Source organism: Triticum aestivum, chromosome 5A, assembly GCF_018294505.1.
Source record: "Triticum aestivum cultivar Chinese Spring chromosome 5A, IWGSC CS RefSeq v2.1, whole genome shotgun sequence".
Lineage (NCBI taxonomy): Eukaryota > Viridiplantae > Streptophyta > Magnoliopsida > Poales > Poaceae > Triticum > Triticum aestivum.
In genome coordinates this window covers 179,468,708-179,490,408 of record NC_057806.1, presented here as the reverse complement: position 1 = coordinate 179,490,408, position 21,701 = coordinate 179,468,708, and positions in this window count along the sequence as shown.

The following is a 21,701-nucleotide window of genomic DNA, read 5'->3' as shown; positions in this document are numbered from 1 at the left end:
GGTTAACTCATACATTTTGAAGATCAATTCAGCACATTTTTTAACATCAAAATTAACCTTCTCCGGTGATGGAAGAGGCAACAAATCAATAGGTGCACGAGGTAGGAAACCATGCACAATCTCAAAAGGGCACATCTTAGTAGTAGAATGCAGCAAACCATTATAAGCAAATTCAATATGTGGCAAGCATTCTTCCCACATTTTCTTGTTATTCTTCAAAACAGCCCTAAGCATTGTAGACAATGTTCTATTAACTACTTCAATTTGTCCATTAGTTTGGGGTGGAAAGTAGTACTAAAAAGTATCTTAGTTCCCAACTTAGCCCATAAACATCTCCAAAAGAGGCTAAGAAATTTAGTATCATGATATAAAACAATAGTATTTGGCACACCATGCAAGCGAATAATTTAATGAAAGAACAAATCGGCAACATTAGCAGCATCATCGCTTTTATGACATGGTATGAAGTGTTCCATTTACTAAAATCTATCCATGACAACAAATATGTTATCCCTCCACTTCTTTGTTTGACCTAATCCTAAAACGAAATCCATAGATATATCCTCCCATGGAACACTAGGTACATGCAAAGGCATATATAAACCATGAGGATTGAGTCGTGACTTAGCTTTTTGACATGTAGTGCAACAAGCAACAAAACGCTCAACATCCCGTCCCATCTTTGGCCAAAAGAAATATGTAGCAAGTACATCCTCCATCTTCTTGATGCCAAAGTGTCCCATTAATCCTCTTCCATGTGCCTCCTGCAATAACAAAGGACAAATGGAGCTAGCTGGAATGCATAGCTTGTTAACACGGAACACAAATCCCTCATTAATGACGAACTTGTTCCATGGTCACCCTTCTTTACAATTTTGCAGCACATCTCTAAATTCAGCATCACGCACATATTGATCTTTGATGACCTCCAAACAAAATATTTTAAAGTCAAGTTTTGAAAGCATAGTATAAGGACGAGACAATGCATCAACAATAACATTTTCTTTACCCTTCTTGTGTTTTATGACATAAGGGAAAGTCTCAATGAATTCAACCCATTTAGCATGTCTACGGTTCAGTTTACTTGACTTTTAATATGTTTAAAAGATTGATGATTAGAATGTATAACAAATTCTTTGGGCCATAAATAATGTTGCCAAGTTTCTAAAGTCCAAACAAGAGCATATAATTCTTTATCATAAGTAGAATAGTTCAGACTAGGTCCACTCAATTTTTTAGAAAAGTATGCAACAGGTTTACCATCTTGTAGTATCACACCTCCTAATCCAGTTCCACTAGCATCACATTCAAGCTCAAAAGTCTTATTAAAATCAGGAAGTTGGAGTAAATGAGCATGTGTCAACTTATCTTTCAATACCGTGAAGGCTTCTTCCTGTGCTGTACCCCAAACAAAGGACACATCCTTCTTCATAAGATCATTCTGAAGTGCAGCAATGGTGCCAAAATCTCTCACAAGAAGCCTATAGAAACTAGCGAGTCTAAGAAAACTCCTCACTTGTGTGACAGTTTTGGGCTACAGCCAACTCTCAACAGCTTCAATCTTGGCTTTATCAACTTCAATTCCCTATGGAGTAACAACATAGCCAATAAAAGATACTCAGTCGGTGCAAAAGGTGCACTTCCCAAGGTTACCAAACAAAAGTGCATCATGTAGAGCAATAAAAACAACCCGTAAATGTTCCAAATGTTCCTCCATAGACCTGCTACAAATCAGTATATCATCAAAATAGACTATCACAAATCGTCCAATGAATGCACGTAAAACTTCGTACATTAATCTCATGAAAGTACTAGGTGCATTAGTTAACCCAAAAGGCATGATTAACCACACATATAATCCAAACTTAGTTTTAAATGTTGTTTTCCATTCATCACCCAATTTCAAACGAATTTGATGGTATCCACTACGCAAATCAACTTTGGAGAAAATAGTAGAGATACTTAATTCATCAAGCATATCATCTATCCTAGGAATAGGATGACGTTAAAGAATAGTAATTTATTAATGCCTCTACAATCAACACACATATGCGATGTACCATCCCTTTTTTGCACTAGAATAATACGAACAACACAAGGACTAAGGGGTTCACGTACATAACCTTTGTCGAGAAGCTCCTGTACTTGACGCATAATCTCCTTCGTCTCCTCTTGATTGGTATGGTGTGGTGCATGGTTGGGTAGTGATGCACCAGGAATTAAGTCAATCTGATGCTCAATCCCTCGAATAGGTGGTAATCCTGGTGGCACGTCTTGTGGAAGGATGTCAGCAAACTCCTACAAAATGTTAGTGACAGCAGGAGGCAAATAGGAAGGCACGTCCTTGAATGAAAATAATGCATCTTTGCACACAAAAGCATAGCAAATAGATTTGCTGCAATCTTGATCATCAATATCAAATTTGGTGGCAAGTAAACATCCACTTTTCAATTTAATTTCAAAAGCAACACTAGATGGTTTATTATTAGGTTTCATTTTTTGCTCAAATTCTTTTGCCACTATCTGATTTTCACTCTTATTTTGCTCCTTTTTTGCTTTACTAGCTTGATTAATATCATCTTTCAAAATGGAATCAGGAGTCATATGAAGCAAAGCAATATGTTTATCCTTATGAACAAGAGTATACCGATTGTTTCTACCGTGGTGTACAGATTTTTTATCGAATTTCCATGGTCTACCAAGTAATAAGGAACATGCTTGCATGGGTACCACATCACAATCAACAAAATCAACATATGTAGCGACACGAAAATGCACACGAGTAGTACGTGTTACCTTAACCTTGCCACTATTGTTGAACCACTGGATGTTGTAAGGATGCGGATCTGGTCTTGTGGTGAGAGACAGCTTCTCCACCATCTCCATGCTAGCCAAGTTGTTGCAGCTCCCTCCATCTATGATGGCCCAAACAGAATGTTCCATGAAAACTCCCTTTGTATGGAACAAATTATGCCTCTGATTGTGCTTAGCTTGTGTGACCTGCACACTCAAAGCACGTTGAGCAACTAAATTGTCATACCTGTCAGTGTCTTAAGTAGCCATGTATTGCATCTCTTGTTTAGAAACATCTCCACCATGTTCTTCACTTGTAATAAGAGCCAAAGTCTCCTCATCATAGTCACTAGCGGACTCATACCCACCATCCTCAGTAGCAATCATCACACACTTAGATGGGAATTCTCTCGCATAATGACCTCCGCCCTTGCAATGATGACAAATAATATCATGTGTTTACCCTATTGATGCTAGGGATGAAGAAGAGCTCTGTGCAGGCCCTGAAGGTGTGCCCCTGGCAGATAGTTGTGGTTGTCCCTGCTTTCTTATATCATGGTTGGAGGTGGCAGCTAACGGAGGTGTCGGTTGATAACCCAAAAGTATAGGGGATCGCAACAGTTTTCGAGGATAGAGTATTCAACCCAAATTTATTGATTTGACACAAGGGGTCCAAAGAATATTCGTATTAGCAGTTGAGTTGTCAATTCAACCACACCAGTAAGACTTAATATCTGCAGCAAAGTATTTAGTAGCAAAGTAGTATGGAAGTAACGATAATGGTGGCAAAAGTAACAGTAGCAGTTTGTAGTCATTGTGTAATTGTAACAGAAGTAGCAACGAAAGTAACTTAGCAAAGATCAATATGTGAAAAGCTCGTAGGCATTGGATCGTCAATGATAATTGTGTTGGATAATATTCATCGTGTAGCAGTCATAACCTAGGGCGACATAGAACTAGCTCCAATTCATCAATATAATGTAGGCATGTATTCCGTATATAGTCATATGTGCTTATGGTAAAGAACCTGCATGGCATCTTTCGTCCTACCCTCCCGTGGAAGCGGGGTCCTAATGGAAATTAAGGATATTAAGGCCTCCTTTTAATAGAGAACCAGAACAAAGCATTAGCACTCAATGAATACATGAACTCATCAAACTACGGTAATCACCGGAAAGAATCCCAACTATTGTCACCTTGGGGTATGTGGATCATAACTCTACAACTTGCAAGATATGATCAAGAACATGCATATATTCAAGAAAACATAATAGGTTCAGATCATAAATCATGGCACTCGAGCACTAGTGACAAGCATTAAGCATAGCAAAGTCATAGCAACATCAATCTCAGAACATGGTAGATAATAGGGATCAAATCCTAACAAAACTAACTCGATTGCATGATAAATCTCATCCAACCCATCACCGTCTAGCAAGCCTACGATGGAATTAATCACTCCCGGCGGTGAGCATCATGCAATTGGTGATGGAGGAAGGTTGATGATGACGATGGTGACGGGTTCCCCTCTCTGGAGCCCTGAAGGACTCTAGATCAGCCCTCCCGATGAAGAACAGGAGGTGGTGGCAGCTCCGTATCGTAGAACATGATGAATCCTTCTCTTTGATTTTTTTTCTCCGCAAATAGGTATATATAGAGTTGGAATTATGGTCGGAGGCGGTCCAGGGGCCCAACAAGCCGGGAGGGCGCGCCTTGGGGGGTAGGTGCGCCACCTGGGCTTGTGGCCCCCTCTGGTATCTTTTTGCGCCAGTATTTTTTTCTATTCCACAAAACTTCTCCACAAATTTTTAGGTCAATCCGGGGACTTTAATTTCTACACAAAAATAACACCATGGAAATTCTACTGAAAACAGCGTCAGTCCGGTTTAGAAAAGTAGATATGATGGAGACGTATCAACTCCCCCAATCTTAACCCATTGCTTGTCCTCAAGCGATTCATTTGACAAACTAAAAGTGACAAAGAGAAACTTCTGCCAAGTTTGTTTGATCTTGTTGTTGCAAATATGTCTAGCCAATATTCAAGTTTTCACCGAAGATTATGAATTAACCATACTCACAATAGCATCTAGGTCTCACATTTACTCATATGAATGGCATAATCAACTAGCAAGCAATAATAATAAATCTCAGAAGACAACACTTTTTCAAAACAATCATGATATAATATGGCATAATGGTATCTCGCTAGCCCTTTCTGAGACCGCAAAACATAAATGCAGAGCACCCCTGAAGATCAAGGACTGACTAAACATTATAATTCATGGCAAAAGAGATCCAGTCACACTCATACTCAACATCAATTAAAAACAAAGCATATAAATGATGACTCAACAATAAAACTAAATATATAGGCCCTTCGCAGAGGGAAGTAGGGATTCGCAGAGGTGTCAGATCTCGAAGCTTTAAAAACAGAGATGAATATAATTTTGAGCGGTATGCTTCCATTGTCAACATAACAACCAAGAGATTTCACTATCTTCCAGGCTAGACACATTATAGGCGGTTCCCAAACAGAATGGTAAAGTTTTACTCCCCCTCCACCAACAATCACACTCCACGGCTAGCCAAATCCACGGGTACCGTCCATACCAACAACAGTCCTAGGGGAGTTTTGTTTCATTATTATATTTTGATTTGATATTGAGCATGGAACTGGACATCCCGATTACCATCCACTTTCTCATGAATGACAAGTGAATAAACACTCATCATGAGAATAAGCCACCTAGCATGGAAAATACTGACAACCCCCAGTCGCTACATGAGCAATTTGGGCATACAAAACAGATTATTATTTGAAGGTTTAGAGTTTGGCACATGCAAATTTACTTGGAACGACAGGTAAATACTGCATATAGGTAGGTATGGTGGACTCATATGGAACAACTTTGGGTTTAAGGAAGTGGATGCACAAGCAGTATTCCCACTTAGTACAAGTGAAGGCTAGCAAAAGATTGAGGAGCGACCAACTTGGGAGCGACAACGGTCATAAACATGCATTGAGGTTAATCAACATTGAGTGAAAGCTTGAGTAGGATATAAATCACCGTGAACATAAATATCGTTGAGGTTATGTTGTTTTTGATTCAACTACATGTGTGAACATGTGCCAAGTCAAGCCACTTGAATCAAACAGAAGAGAATAGCATTTTCATCATGGTCTTCTCCTTACGACCCAAAGAAAAGAAAATAATTTCAGAGAAAGACACAGAAATATTTTTGCAGTATTTGTTTTTCTGAAGCAAGTAGAACGAAAACGAGAAAAACTATTTACATGGGAAAGCTCCCAACAAGCAAATGAAGAATGGGAAATCTTTTGGGGTTTTCTTTTAATACTACAACTATTTAAACTAGATATAAGAACTGAAAAGAAGTGAAAATAAGTGATAAATATTTTTGGATTTTATCAAAGTTTTTCAAACCCACAAGAAGAAAGCAAGAAAAATAAACTAACGTGGATTATACAATGAAAAAGGATGAACATCGACAACTGGAATAAATGTGTGAACATGAATGTAATGTCGGTGAGAAATACGTACTCCCCCAAGCTTAGGCTTTGGGCCTAAGTTGGTCTAGGGCCACGGCTCGAAATAACCCTCTCCTCGATACGGCGGAGGGGCCTGAGGGTTCCACTGGTTGGCGAGCTCTTGTGGCTCCCATTGATAAACATGCTCCTATTACAGAGCAGTTGCTGGTGGTAGCTCAGGTACTGGGGTTGCATTGTCTCCCATTATGCATAAATGTCCTCGTGCATAATAATGTACATGCCTAAACGAATATCAAATAAAGAAGGTCCAGGCAAAGTAATGATCTCGCAGGTGCCCTGACTGAATACTAAGTTATAGCGCTACCATACTGGCATAGTGATGCGCTACCATACTGGCATAGTCTAAATATTTGGTGGGTAGCCGCATCCCCTCTTTTTCATAATGCCTAATAGGGATCTCAAGATGTTTAGCAAGGCGGGAGGCATAAACATCACCAAAATAGCACCCCCGTCTGGTTTGTGTGTAACCGACGAGCAACCATAGCGCCTAAACTAAAAGTTCTGTCAGCATATAAAGCATGGCGCAAAATAGCACGGTCAGGTGAACTGACAGTTCCACTCTTCCACGACCAATAAGACATCTCCCGACACATAATGCATAGTAACGTAAAAGAGGAAAATGTAAACTGGCCACTCTGGCTTCCTAAACTCCTCTCTCCTCCCCCACAGTAGTTTCAGAAATAAAAACATCCATGTCCCTAGGACGTGGCTCACTGATGCTGCCCTCATAAGGTATTTTGCAAACATCGCAAAAATCATATAATGTCACCTCCTTAGGCTCATCATACAAATGGAATTCTACTGTGGGTGGTGCTTTCCTAGGATAGAAATGGAAGTTTTGCACGAACGTATTAGTGAGTAGGAAGTATTGGTCACACTTATCTTGGAGGAAGGGGATAATGCCGGCATTCTCCACCAAATAATAGAAGTCATCATAAATCCCCGCCTCCCTCAAGAATGTACCACTTGGCCATTCACACGGCCGAACCTCCGCCGCACGCGAGAGGTTGTACTTGGGCTTCTTCTTCTCCTCATTTTCATTTCCTTCTGAATTCTGACTCGAAGAGCCTCTCAACCATCTCCTCGTAGCTTTTTCTTTTCTTTGAAAATTTCTGAAATTTTTAGTTACTCAAAACAAAAGTGAACTAAACTCAACAAAATTGATAGCCACTACTCCTACAAGTGTCTAGAAGCTATATCATGCAACAAAACCACTTTGGACCATATAAATTTGACATGCAAGATCAAGAACATGGTCACCAAAGCAGCAAAAAATTGCAATATATAAAGCACTAGAACAAAAACAAATTAGACCATTGGAGGAGTCGCATACCGAAGATCAATGTCCCAAAATAATTTTGGAAATGGAGCTCCGAGCAAGGAGATCAAAAATGGCAGCAAGATGAGCAAGAACACGGGTTTGAGCAAGGGTGTGATTTTTTCTGGAGGAAGATGAACTAGATGAGTGGCTGGAATAAGTGAGGGGACCCACATGGGCCCCACAAGCCACCTAGGCGTGCACCCACTTATGTGTGTTCAGTGCCAAAAATTCTTAAATATTGAATAAAAATCATACTAAATTTTCAGGGCATTTGGAGAACTTTTATTTTCTGGTCATTTTTTATTTCACGGTTAATTCAAAAAACAGTAAAATAATAACATTCTTACTTTATTAATTCTAAATAACACACAGTAAAAGGTGGGTATAGAAAGTTTAGTTTACTAAATTCGTCCATCTCATGCCCTTCAACAGCAATCCATTAATAAGGTTGATCAAGTCTTATTAACAAACTTCTTCTGAATGACATGAAAACGGAGAATCTTCGTATAGCACTAGGTTACCTCAACGGGGATACGCATGTCTCCAACAATAAGAATATCATATTTCTTTTGGACAGTAGGAATAGGGAATTCAAAACCTCCAATAGTAAGTGTTGAAATTTTTCCAATAGCAGTGATACTATTGACTCAAGGTTGTTTCTTTGGAAAGTGTACCGTATGCTCATTAGCATTAACACGAAAAGTGACATTGCCCATGTTCCAATCAATAACAGTCCATGTACTATTCAAAAAGGGTCTACCAAGGATGATCGACTGATACGTCTCTGTCGTATCTATAATTTTTGATTGTTCCATGCCAATATTCTACTACTTAAATATACTTTTTGCAACTTTATATATTATTTTTGGTACTAACATATTGATCCAGTGCCCAGTGCCAATTCATGTTTGTTGCATGTTTTATGTTTCGTAGACTATCCATATCAAACGGAGTCCAAACGGGATAAAAACGGAAGGAGCTTATTTTTGGAATATTTGGAAAATCTGGGAGAAAGATCAACGCGAAACGGTGTCCGAGGTGGGCACAAGGCAGGGGGGCGCCCCAACCCCCTGGGCGCGCCCTTGACCCTCGTGGTCCACTCATAAGGCGGTTGATACCCTTCTTCGGCTGCAAGAAAGCTATTTTTTGGTAAAAAATCACAGCGAAGGTTTCGGTCTAATCGGAGTTACGGATCTCCATATATATACGAAACGGTGAAAGGGCAGCAGCATAGAACGCAGAAACAGAGAGAGACAGAGAGACAGATCCAATCTCGAAGGGGCTCTCGCCCCTCCCATGCCATGGAGGCCAAGGACCAGAGGGGAAACCCTTCTCCCATCTAGGTAGGAGGTCAATGAAGAAGAAGATGAAGGGGCCCCCTCTCCCCTTCTCTTCCGGTGGCGCCGGAACGCTGCCGTGGCCATCATCATCATCACCGCGATCTACACCAACACCTCCATCACCTTCCCCCCTCTATCTACAGTGGTCCACTCTTCCGTAACCCGCTGTACCCTCTACTTGAACACGGTGCTTTATGCTTCATATTATTATCCAATGATGTGTCGGCAACCTATGATGTCTGTGTAGATTTTCGGTGTCCTATCGGTGGTTGATGAATTGCTATGATTGATTTAATTTGCTTGTGGTTATCTTGTTGTCCTTTGGTGCCCATCATATGAGAGCGCGCGTGGATCACACCATAGGGTTAATTGTATGTTGATAGGACTATGTATTGGAGGGCAAGAGTGATAGAAGCTTCAACCTAGCATAGAAATTGATGCATACGGGATTGAAGGGGGACCTATATATGTTAATGCTATGGTTGGGTTTTACCTTGATGAATGTTAGTAGTTGCGGACGCTGGCTAATAGTTCCAATCATAAGTGCATAGAATTCCAAGTCAGGGATGACATGCTAGCAGTGGTGTCTCCCACATAATACTTGCTATCGGTCTAGTAAAGTAGTCAATTGCTTAGGGACAATTTCGCAACTCCTACCACCACTTTTCCACACTCGCTATATTTACTTTATTGCTTCTTTACTTACAATAGCCCTTAGCTTTTATTTACGCGCTCTTTATTATCTTCAAACCTATCCAACAACACCTACAAAGTACTTCTAGTTTTCTACTTGTTCTAGGTAAAGTGAACGTCAAGCGTGCGCAGAGTTGTATTGGTGGTCGATAGAACTTGAGGGAATATTTGCTCTACCTTTAGCTCCTCGTTGGGTTCGACACTCTTACTTATCGAAAACTATTGCGATCGCCTATACTTGTGGGTTATCAAGACCTTTTTCTGGCGCCGTTGCCGGGGAGCAATAGCATGGGGTGAATATTCTAGTGTGTGCTTGTTTCCTTTATCACTAAGTAATTTTTATTTGCTGTTCTTAGTTGTTCTTTATCTTTAGTTATGGATATGGAACACGAAATACTAAAAAAATTAGGTGTACTTGCTGCTCATGGAGATGAGGAACCTCCTAAAACCCTCGATGCTCGTTATGTGATAGAAATTATGTACTACTTTGATAATCCTAAGAAAACCCGGTGACGCCCGCGATTCAATCGTACACTAATCATACACGCAAATGTGTGCGATCAAGATCAAGGACTCACGAGATGATATCACAACACAACTCTAGACACAAATTAAAATAATACAAGCTTTATATTACAAGCGAGGGGCCTCGAGGGCTCGAATACACAAGAGTCAGCGAAAGCAACAATATCTGAGTACAGACATAAGTTAGACGAGTTTTGCCTTAAGAAGGCTAGCACAAAAGCAACATTGATCGAAAAGGCAAGGCCTCCTGCCTGGGAGCCTCCTAACTAGTCCAAGTCGTCAGCGACCGTCACGTAGTAGTAGGCACCCTCGGGGTAGCAGTAATCATCAGTGGTGTCATCTGGCTCCTGGGATCCGTCATCTGGTCGCAACAAACGGGTATGGGGGAAAAGAGGTAGCAAAGCATCCGTGAGTACTCATCCAAAGTACTCGCAAGACTTACATTAGATCTAAACTAAGTATGCATCTGTATCAAAGGAAATGGGCTGTATCTGTGGACTAAACTGCAGAATGCCAGAAGGGAAGGGGAAAGCCTAGCCGATCGAAGACTAGCATCTTCGGAAAACCACCATCTTGCAGCAACAGGAGGGGGTAGAGTAGCATAAAGTAAAGTAGCAGTAATGTTATCAACCTCGGCCAGAGATCCTTTCTCGTCTCCCTGCGAGAAAGAAATCCCAGAGCCATACTATCCAAGTGTCAACACATTCCAATTCTCATCACCATCTAGTTCTCATCACAAGTATCCAGTTCTAGTTGTATCGATCGGGATACAACTCCAAGTGTCCGTTACCATAGGACAGGCTATTGATAGATGTTTTCTTCCCTGCAGGGGTGCACCAACTTACCCACCACGCTCGATTAACTCCGGTCGGACACACTTTCCTGGGTCATGTCCGGCCTCGGCCAAACAATACGCCGCAACCCGACCTAGGCTTAATAGAGAGGTTAGCACGCCGGACTAAACCTATGCCCCCAGGGGTCATGGGCCATCTCCTCGGGAACTCCTACATGTTGCGTACGCGGCCGTGAGCAGACCTAGCTACCTCCTTCAACAAGGTAGGTGCTTACCAGTCCAACCCGGTGCGTGCCGCTCAGTCGCTGACGTCTATTAAGTTTCGGCTGATGCATACGACGCAGAACGCCCATACTATGCCCACGTGATGGTTAGTGCTATCAGGCCAGAGGCTCCTCGGATCAAATATCCAAACCGTAGTGGATTAGGAGCACGCGGTAACGAGCAGAGACTCACGATCGATGTGACCCCGTCGCCCCGTCTCGAGTACTTGCGGCAAGGGCTAAGAATGCCCGGCCACACCTCGTAAGTATCTCGCGGGCACCTTCCAGGTCAACCCGACTCCACATCACTCGCTATTAAGCTCGCGCGGGTACCCCTCAGGGCCGACCCGTCTTAGTAACATGGCTCAGGGCAAAGTCATAGTAACCATAGCAACTGTGTGTCTAACACCAAGGGGAAAACCCGAGGAATCACCCTCGGTGAAATCCACTCGATGTTATCATCAAGGTGAACGTAAGAGGGTCCACCCTCGAGGTTCACACTTGAGGGGTTGCACGACAGAGCCGTAACAGAAGTCGTTAAGGAGGAAATCACCCTCGATGACCACGATCGTATAGCTACACTATAGAGATCTCATTAGGAGTGATGTAAGAGGTTCCACCCTCGGCACTCGATGGTAACTCTGTAGAGTCATACAACTAGGGGGGTGATGTGCGGTGTCGGGGCCTGGACGTCGATCACGTTGATCGAGTCATCGAACATAAAGCGAGGCAACTAGGACAAGGTGGGGGTCACTGATGGATCACTAACCAACCTATACTAAGTAGTTTAGGATAAGCAGGTAAGGTATGAAAAGCAGGTAACAAAAACAGGCTATGCATCAGAGTAGGATCATACATAAAGCAGTTGCAGTTCTAATGCAAGCATGAGAGGGAAAGAAATGGGGATATCGGAATGCTCAAGGAGGGTTTGCTTGCCTGGAAGCTCTATTGAAAAGGAAGAAGTGTCGTCGTCGATGTAGTCGATCACAAGGGCAACATCAGTCTCGGGGTCTACCGGAGAGAAGAGGGGGAAGAAATAGTAAATATAAAGCAACATAGTACCACAAGCATAACAAGGCAATAAGATGTGCCGGGTGTGACCTAACATATGGCTACATGAAAAAGGTGGAGGGGGAAAACAGCCGGGAATGTTTTCCTGGTTCCGGACCTGTGTCAGACAGATGACCGGAGGGGAAAGTTCCATGTTCAGATAGCTACAGGCATCTGACAGGTATGTGGGTAGTGTATTTGGGTTCGTCTCATCGTTCTGAGCAACTTTCATATATAAAGTTTTTCGATCCGAGCTACGGTTAATTTTCTATGATTTTTCAAAGTTTTAAACATATTCTGTGATTATTTAAAATAACAGAAAAGAAAATATGACATCAGCATGACGTGTTGATGACATCAGTAGTCAACAGACTCGCTGACCAGGTCAAACCTGACCTGTGGGTCCAGTGGGACCTACTTGTCAGCCTCTGTTAGTCTAACAGTATATTTAAACTAACTAATCTAGGTTAATTAGCTACTAGACCCCACCTGTCATAGACTAATTAACTAAACTAATTAGTTTTAATTATTAAAACATTTTAGTTAGTGGAATAAGCGGTGGGGCCCGCGTGTCAGTGGTTGGGGCCTGCCCAATCAGCACATTTGACCAGGTTAACTGGTCAACTGGAGCCAGGGGGCCCACTGGCAGTGACCCAGAGGCGGGCCCTGCCGGTGCCAGGTCAGCACCCGCGCCGGAGCAACGCCGCGAGGCCATCCGCGGTGGCCGAACGCCGGAGACGGCCGAGGTTCACCCACAGGGGGCCAACACAGGCGCGGGCGGGCGCGTTCGAACGGTGAGAGCCTGTCGCGTCGCGTGGTGAGGTCAGCTGGGCTAGCGGCTGGCCGGAACTGCGCCAGCGACGTGTGGAGGCGGTGGTGGGGTTCGGGACCTCGTCGGGATCACGCTACGGGGCACGGGGAGGGGCGCGGCAAGGTGCATTCGAACAGCCACTCGGCCGTGCGTCGAGTGATGGTGGTGGTATCGCCGGACCTGGCCAGAAACGTCGCCGGCGACGAGGTTTGCGGCGGAGTAGCTACGGGTGACGATGAAATGGAGCTACAGCGTGATACGGCTCGGGACAAGGGGCTAGGCCGGTGTTGCGCGGCGCGGTGAAGCTAACGGGTATACGCCCGTGACCAACTGGTCACCAGAGACTCGCCGGCGACGAGCTCCACGGCGCTGCGTTCGGGCGTGAATGGGGAAAGCGGCTAGGGGGCGCACCAAGCCAGCAAGGAGAGGGAGAAGGTAGAGGAGCTCACTGGGAGGCACAAGGTGGCCCGGTGTAAGATTAGTAGCAGCAGCAGTTGCCGGAGACGACGAAGTTCGCCGGTGACAGAGGCGAAAGGGGGCGGCTCGATCCGCTCCCCACCGTGGCTCCCGGCTCGCGCTCACGGACGGGGACGGGGTAGACGACGACGGCGGAGACGATGGGCATGACGACGAGGCGAACAGGGCTCGGTGGCCGCGAGGCACGTCGACGACCGCGTCGGCCTCCTCTCCAAAACCAAGGAGAGGGTGAGAGAGAAGCGGAGAGTGGGTGAGGGAGAGAGAGGGCAAGTGGGCGAGTGGGGAGGGAACCCGAGGCGTCGTCCTTATCCTCGAGACGGCGCCGGCGAGCTGGTGTGGCGGGGACGGCTCGAGCGGGAGCCCGGTCGGAGGAACTGGATGGAGGGGAAGACGACAGGGGAGGGGGAGTGGGCCTACGGCCAGCTGGGCCGTTTGGCCCAATGGGGCAGGGGCTTTCTCTCTCTCTCTGACCTTTCCCTTTTTCTTTCCTTTTTTTTTGTTTTTTATTTGCTCTGTTTTGCATTTCTTTTAGTACCAAATGAGTTTTGTTTTGAACAAAACTTGGCACATAAAACTAACTCAATATAATGAGATGGAATCAAAAAGTATGGAGTGAAAAGGAGATGGCTAACCATTTATAGAAATTGAAAAGGCCAATTTTAAATGCTGCTGGACCACTAAATAATTTCGAGGGGCACTTTGGGAATCCAAAAGAGGTTGTTTCCAACATGACAAATATCTAGGGATTATTTGCCACACGTTGAACATTTTTAATTTGAAGTTTGACAAATTTGAATTTTGACCTTAGATTGGATTTGAATTTGAATGGTGATTTGGATCAAGTGAAGGTTAGCAACAGTAACAAGATGACATGGCACCATTAATAGGGGATTACTGTAGCATGACACTGGGAGTGTTACAAACCCCATTCAATCTGGTAATGGGAGTAACGTTGGATCAACGTGAATACTTTAGGGATTATCGCTTGACACAAAAAGGGAAACTATTATGGGATCAAATTTATATATTGAAGTGGCATGCTCGGCAAGTATGCTTGAGTTATGATTATACTTGTTGCTCTAGGATGAAGCCTCCACACCTTCCCTTTTCATGCAAATTTAATGATAATGAAACCTTAGCTTCTTATGATAATGGTATATATGATTACTATGATGTGGAACAAATAGAAGAATTTGTTGCTTTTAAGGGTGCTTATGAAGTTGAATCTTTGTTTGAAAAGTATGAAGCTTTTGATGATGATGTCTATAGGCCTGAAAATTTAGCTATCCTAAAATATTGCTATGATAATTATGAATATAATTCCTATATTAATGCGCTTATTGAGAAAGTCTCCGCTGTCCCAGAAGAGACTAATATTTTGCAGGAGTCTATGGAAGAAGAAATTGATGAAACTGTAAGCTCGTTGGATGAAAAAGATGAGGAGGAGAGCGAAGAACAAAAGGAGGAAGAGCGGATTGATCACCCGTGCCCACCTTCTAATGAGAGTAACTCTTCAACTCATACATTGTTTAATTTCCGTTCATGCTTACCGAAGGATTAATGCTATGATAATTGCTATGATCCCGTTGATTCTTTTGAAATATCCCTTTTTGATGATGCTTGCTATGCTTGTGGCCAAGATGCAAATATGAATTATTCTTATGGAGATGAACCTGCTATAGTTCCTTATGTTAAACATGAAATTGTTGCTATTGCACCCACACATGATAGTCCTATTATCTTCTTGAATTCTCCAAACTACACTATATCGGAGAAGTTTGTGCTTATTAAGGATTATATTGATGGGTTGCCTTTTACTACTACACATGATGATTTTGACAGATATAATATGCATGTGCTTGCTGCTCCTACTTGCAATTATTATGGGAGAGGAACTATATCTCCACCTCTCTATGTTTCCCACACGATAAAATTGCAAGAAACTATTTATACTATGTATTGGCCTTTACTATATGTGCATGAATTGTTATTTTATGACATGCCGATGCATAGAAAGAGAGTTAGACATTGTCATTACTTGATATATGTTACTTTGTGCTCACTACTAAATTACAAATCATTGTTAATTAAAATTCGCTTTGATATACCTTGGGATCCGGGTGGATTCACTACTTGAGCACTATATGCCTAGCTTAATGGCTTTAAGAAAGCGCTGCCAGGGAGACAACCCGGAAGTTTTAGAGAGTCATTTATTTCTGTTGAGTGATTTCATATAGTTTAAAAACAACAAAAATAAAGAGGGGAACCCAAAACTTTTTCAAAAAGGAAAGTTAAAGTGAGAGAGACAAGCATTGTTGAAGTGGGAGCTAGCCTAGAACTTTGTTCATGCTCACAGAAACTTTCTGAATCTTGATTAAAGAAACTTTTCAACAAAAATAATTATCCCCTTGTACAATTCCATTGTATTTTAAAAATAATGTTCCAAGGTTTGCCTTTAGGATGTTTACTTTGCTTGTTGGTTTGTACGGTGCAGGAAAGAAACTTTGGCTGTAGCGCGCGATTTTACATTTTTTACTGGAACGTCAAATCGTTTGGATTCGTTTTGCACTGTCTTTATATGCAATTTTTTTATTTTTCCTAATTTTGGTAGAATTTTTCAAGTATCAGAAGTATGGTAAATGTTCAGATTATTACAAACTATTCTATTTTAGACAGATTCTGTTTTTGATGCATAGTTTGCTTGTTTTGATGAAACTATCAATTCATATCAGTGGATTAAGCCAGGAAAAAGTTATATTACAATAGACACAATGAAAAAACAAAATATGAATTGGTTTGCAACAGTACTTAGAGTAGTGATTTTCTTTATTATACTAATGGATCTTACCGAGTTTTCTGTTGAAGTTTTGTGTGGATGAAGTGTTCGATGATTGAGAAGGTCTCGATGTGAGAAGAAGGAAGAGAGGCAAGAGTTCAAGCTTGGGGATACCCGAGGAACCACAATTAAATATTCAAGGAGACTCAAGCGTCTAGGCTTGGGGATGACCCGGAAGGCATCCCCTCTTTCTTCAACAAGTATCGGTATGTTTTCAGAATCGTTTCGTTCATGCGATATGTGCAATCTTGGAGCGTCTTTTGCATTTAGTTTTCATCTTTCTTTTATGAACCATGCTGGTATGAGATAGTCCTTGGTTGATTTATAGAATGCTCTATGCACTTCACTTATATCTTTTGAGTGTGGCTTTATAGAATGCTTCATGCGCTTCACTTATATCATTTGAAGTTTGGATTGCCTGTTTCCCTTTACATAGAAAACCGCCATTTGTAGAATGCTCTTTTGCTTCACTTATATTTGTTAGAGCGTGGGCATATCTTTTCTAGAAAGAATTAAACTCTCTTGCTTCACTTATATCTATTTAGAGAGATGACATGAACTGGTCATTCACATGGTTAGTCATAAAATCCTACATAAAACTTGTAGATCACTGAATATGATATGTTTGATTCCTTGCAATAGTTTTGCGATATAAAGATGGTGATATTAGAGTCATGCTAGTGGGTAGTTGTGGATTAGTAGAAATACTTGCGTTGAGGTTTGTGATTCCCGTAGCATGCACGTACGGTGAACCGTTACGTGATGAAGTCGGAGCATGATTTATTTATTGATTGTCTTCCTTATGAGTGGCGGTCGGGGACGAGTGATGGTCTTTTCCTACGAATCTATCCCCCTAGGAGCATGCGCGTAGTACTTTGTTTCGATGACTAATAGACTTTTGCAATAAGTATGTGAGTTCTTTATGACTAATGTTGAGTCCATGGATTATACGCGCTCTCACCCTTCCATCATTGCTAGCCTCTCTAGTATCGCACAACTTTCACCGGTACCTTAAACCCACCATATACCTTCCTTAAAACAGCCACCGTACCTACCTATCATGGCATTTCCATAGCCATTCCGAGATATATTTCCATGCAACTTCCATCATCATCATATACATGACTTGAGAATTCATTGTCATATTGCTTTGCATGATCGTAAGATAGCTAGCATGATGTTTTCATGGCTTGTCCATTTTTTCATGTCATTGCTACGCTAGATCATTGCACATCCCGATACACCACCGGAGGCATTCATATAGAGTCATATCTTTGTTCTAGTATCGAGTTGTAATATTGAGTTGTAAGTAAATAAAAGTGTGATGATCATCATTATTAGAGCATTGCCCCATTGAGGAAATGATGATGGAGACTATGATTCCCCCACAAGTCAAGATGAGACTCCGGACTTTAAAAATAAAAGAGGCCAAAGAAGCCCAAATAAAAAAGGCCAAAGAAGACCACCAAAAACTAAAAAAACTAAAAAAGGAGAGAAAAGGAGAGAAGGGGCAATGTTACTATCCTTTTACCACACTTGTGCTTCAGAGTAGCACCATGTTCTCCATATAGAGAGAGTCTCTTGAGCTATCACTTTTATGTGCTAGTGGGAATTTTCATTATAGAACTTGGCTTGTATATTCCGATGATGGGCTTACTCAAATGCCCGAGGTCTTCATGAGCAAGCAAGTTGGATGCACACCCACTTAGTTTTTAGTTTGAGCTTTCATACACTTATAGCTCTAGTGCATCCGTTGCATGGCAATCCCTACTCACTCACATTGATATCTATTGTTGGGCATCTCCATAGACTGTTGATACGCCTAGTTGATGTGAGACTATCTCCTCCTTTTTTTCTTCTCCACCATCATATTCTATTCCACCTATAGTGCTATGTCCATGGCTCACGCTCATGTATTGCGTGAAAGTTGAAAAAGTTTGAGAACGTCAAAAGTATGAGACAATTGCTTGGCTTGTCATCGGGGTTGTTCATGATGTGAATATTTTGTGTGGTGAAGATGGAGCATAGCCAGACCATATGATTTTGTAGGGATAACTTTCTTTGGCCATGTTATTTTCAAAAGACATGATTGCTTTATTAGTAGGCTTGAAGTATTATTGTTTTTATGTCAAATGATAGGCTATTGCTTTGAATCACTCGTATCTTAATATTCATGCCATGATTAGATATGTGATCAAGATTATGCTAGGTAGCATTCCACATCAAAAATTATCTTTTTTATCATTTACCTACTCGAGGACGAGCAGGAATTAAGCTTGGGGATGCTGATACGTCTCTGTCATATCTATAATTTTTGATTGTTCCATGCCAATATTCTACTACTTTCATATACTTTTGGCAACTTTTTAATTATTTTTGGTACTAACATATTGATCCAGTGCCCAGTGTCAGTTCCTATTTGTTGCATGTTTTATGTTTCGCAGAATATCCATATCAAACGGAGTCCAAACGAGATAAAAACGGACGGAGCTTATTTTTGGAATATTTGGAAAATCTGGGAGAAAGATCAACGCGAAATGGTGTCCGAGGTGCGCACGAGGTAGGGGGGCGCGCCTGTCAGGACCCCGACTCGATGTCACACCGATCTAGCCGGTAACACCTCATATCACTTTGCGGCCTCACGCACGGTATCCCCACGGGTGTCGCCTTACCTTTGCCCGGGACCGTCTGCGCCTTTTGGCTCACGTATATGATAGTGTCGCTAGCATCCATATGATAAAGAGCCCGGGCTGACATGACTAGTCGTAAACCCAAAGTGGCACAGACTTACAGGGACAGGCATCCATGACCCAGCTTCGAACGTGTCGGTCATCAGCAAATGGGTCCGGGCTGTAGCACTGGGCTAGCAGGACTCCGGTAAACCGGGCTGTAGCGGGCTAACAGGACTCCGGTACTCAAAGCGTGACATTTCCCCGAAGGGACAGACACAGGAACGAAGAAGGACACATGCCGGCCAGCCTAAGTGTTCCGGAGCAGTAGCAAGCTACCATGGCTCGGTGGAAACACTAGGAGACATTTCCCGGTAAGAGAGGCTACTAAAGATAAACAACTAGATAGTCAGATCCCACACATACCAAGCATTTCAATAACATACACACAATACGCTCGATATGTGCAATACAACATGGCATCACAAAATGACTCTACGACTCAAGTAGTTTATTCAATAGGCTCCGAGGAGCGAGATATTACAAACAGGGGTCTCATGACCCAACAATCAGAACATACAAGTCAAAGCACAAGCGGAAGCTATCATGTCTGAGTACAGACATCTATAAATGAAAAGGGCTGAGAAGCCTGACTATTTATCAGATCCTGCCGAGGGCACAAGATCGTAGCTGAGGTATCAAGCTAAATGTCGAAGTCCACGCGGAACTACTAGTGAGACTGAAGTCTCTCTGCAAAACATAAAATAGGCAAACGTGAGTACAAATGTACCCAGCAAGACTTACATCGGATCTATCTACACATGCATCATTATCAACAAAGGGGATGGTGGAGTTTGACTGCAGCAAGCCAGCTTTGACTCGGTGGCTATCCTGAACTACGACTGCAAGTAACTCTTTTGAAGTGGCGCACACGAGTCCTCATATTCACCAACCAATACACCACTATGGATCCGCTCCCGTCCCCTACGAGAACGCCATCCATAGCACTCACGCTTATCTTGCGTATTTTAGAGTATCCACTTTCACTTGTCTATGAACTGTACAAGGGGTCCAAGTTTCCATATCCGAGGAATCCGGCTATTCGAATAGATTATGATAACCCTGCAGGGGTGTACTTCTTCACACACGCTTTCGCCACTTACCGCCCTGTACACGTCATGTACCTCGGCAACCTTCAAGCGGAAGCCGGGCGAGGGAGTCGGCCACGACCTGACTAACCGAACAAGTCTCTAGTCCAGGTTTATCGCCTATTCGGGTTCCATCCGCAAGGAGATCCGGCCGGGGTGTCGCTTACGGCCCCAAACGATGTGTGCAGGGTTCCCAAGCCCACCAACCGGGTGCCACTTGGTACACCGGGCCACTGTGCCTAGTCTGTCCCAAGCCCACCTGTACCGGGTGCCACTTGGTAGACTACTAACACTACCTACAAACACCAGAAACTAGTTGCAACTCCTGGACAGAGATCATGTTGATTAATAAGTCGAGAGGGGTCGAGTTACCGGAACCCAATGTGTGGTAGTAGCTGTTCATGGATCACAAATACAGAACTTAGTTCCTGAGGACGGCTGCAATGAGACAACCCACCATGTACTCCTACATGGCCTCTCATCGCTACCTTTACCAAATCGTATTCACACACTTAGCTCACACACAGTAGGACATGTTCACACACCTCTGATTCATCCCCGATGAATCAGACCTGACTCAACTCTAAGCAGTAGCAGGCATGACGAACAAACATGAATGAGTAGGCACATCAGGGCTCAAACAACTCCTACTCATGCTAGTGGGTTTCATCTATTTACTGTGGCAATGACAGGTCATGCAAAGGATAAAGGGGTTTAGCTACCGCAGCAAGTAACAAATATGTCGTTGTTGTCCTAATGCAGTAAAAGAGAGCAGGAGCGAGAGAGTGGGATTGTATCGGAATGAACAAGGGGGTTTTGCTTGCCTGGCACTTCTGAAGATAACATTGAGTCTTCATCAGTGTCAACGATCACATCATCGGTATCGCGTCTATCGAGAGGGGACAAATACCGGCAACACAGAAAAACACAATCAATGCAATGCACAATATGATGCATGATCATGACATGGCAAAATGAATGTGTTTTGAGCTAATGCAACTAGCAACAGATTAAATGAAGTTGGTTTGAATACAAGATTCAAATTCAAACTCCATATGTGATTATTCAAATGCCATTTATTTGTTTTGTCCAAAACAGAGGACAAACATTGTTCAAACATGCATGAAAATGGTACGGATGGATTCCTTGAATTTTTCTGATAATTTTTCATATATAAATTATTTAATTTGGAGTTACGGTTAATTTTCTATGATTTTTAGAAGTTTTAGGCATTTTCTGGAATTATAAATCATTTCCTAATTTATTTAATTCCAGAAATACTTTACTGCGTCAGCATGACGTCAACATGACGTCAGCAAGTCAACAGGGCCGCCCAGAGTCAAACCTGACGTGTGGGACCCACACGTCAGTGACAGGGGGTTAACAGGGGTTTATTTAGTTTAATTAAAAGGTT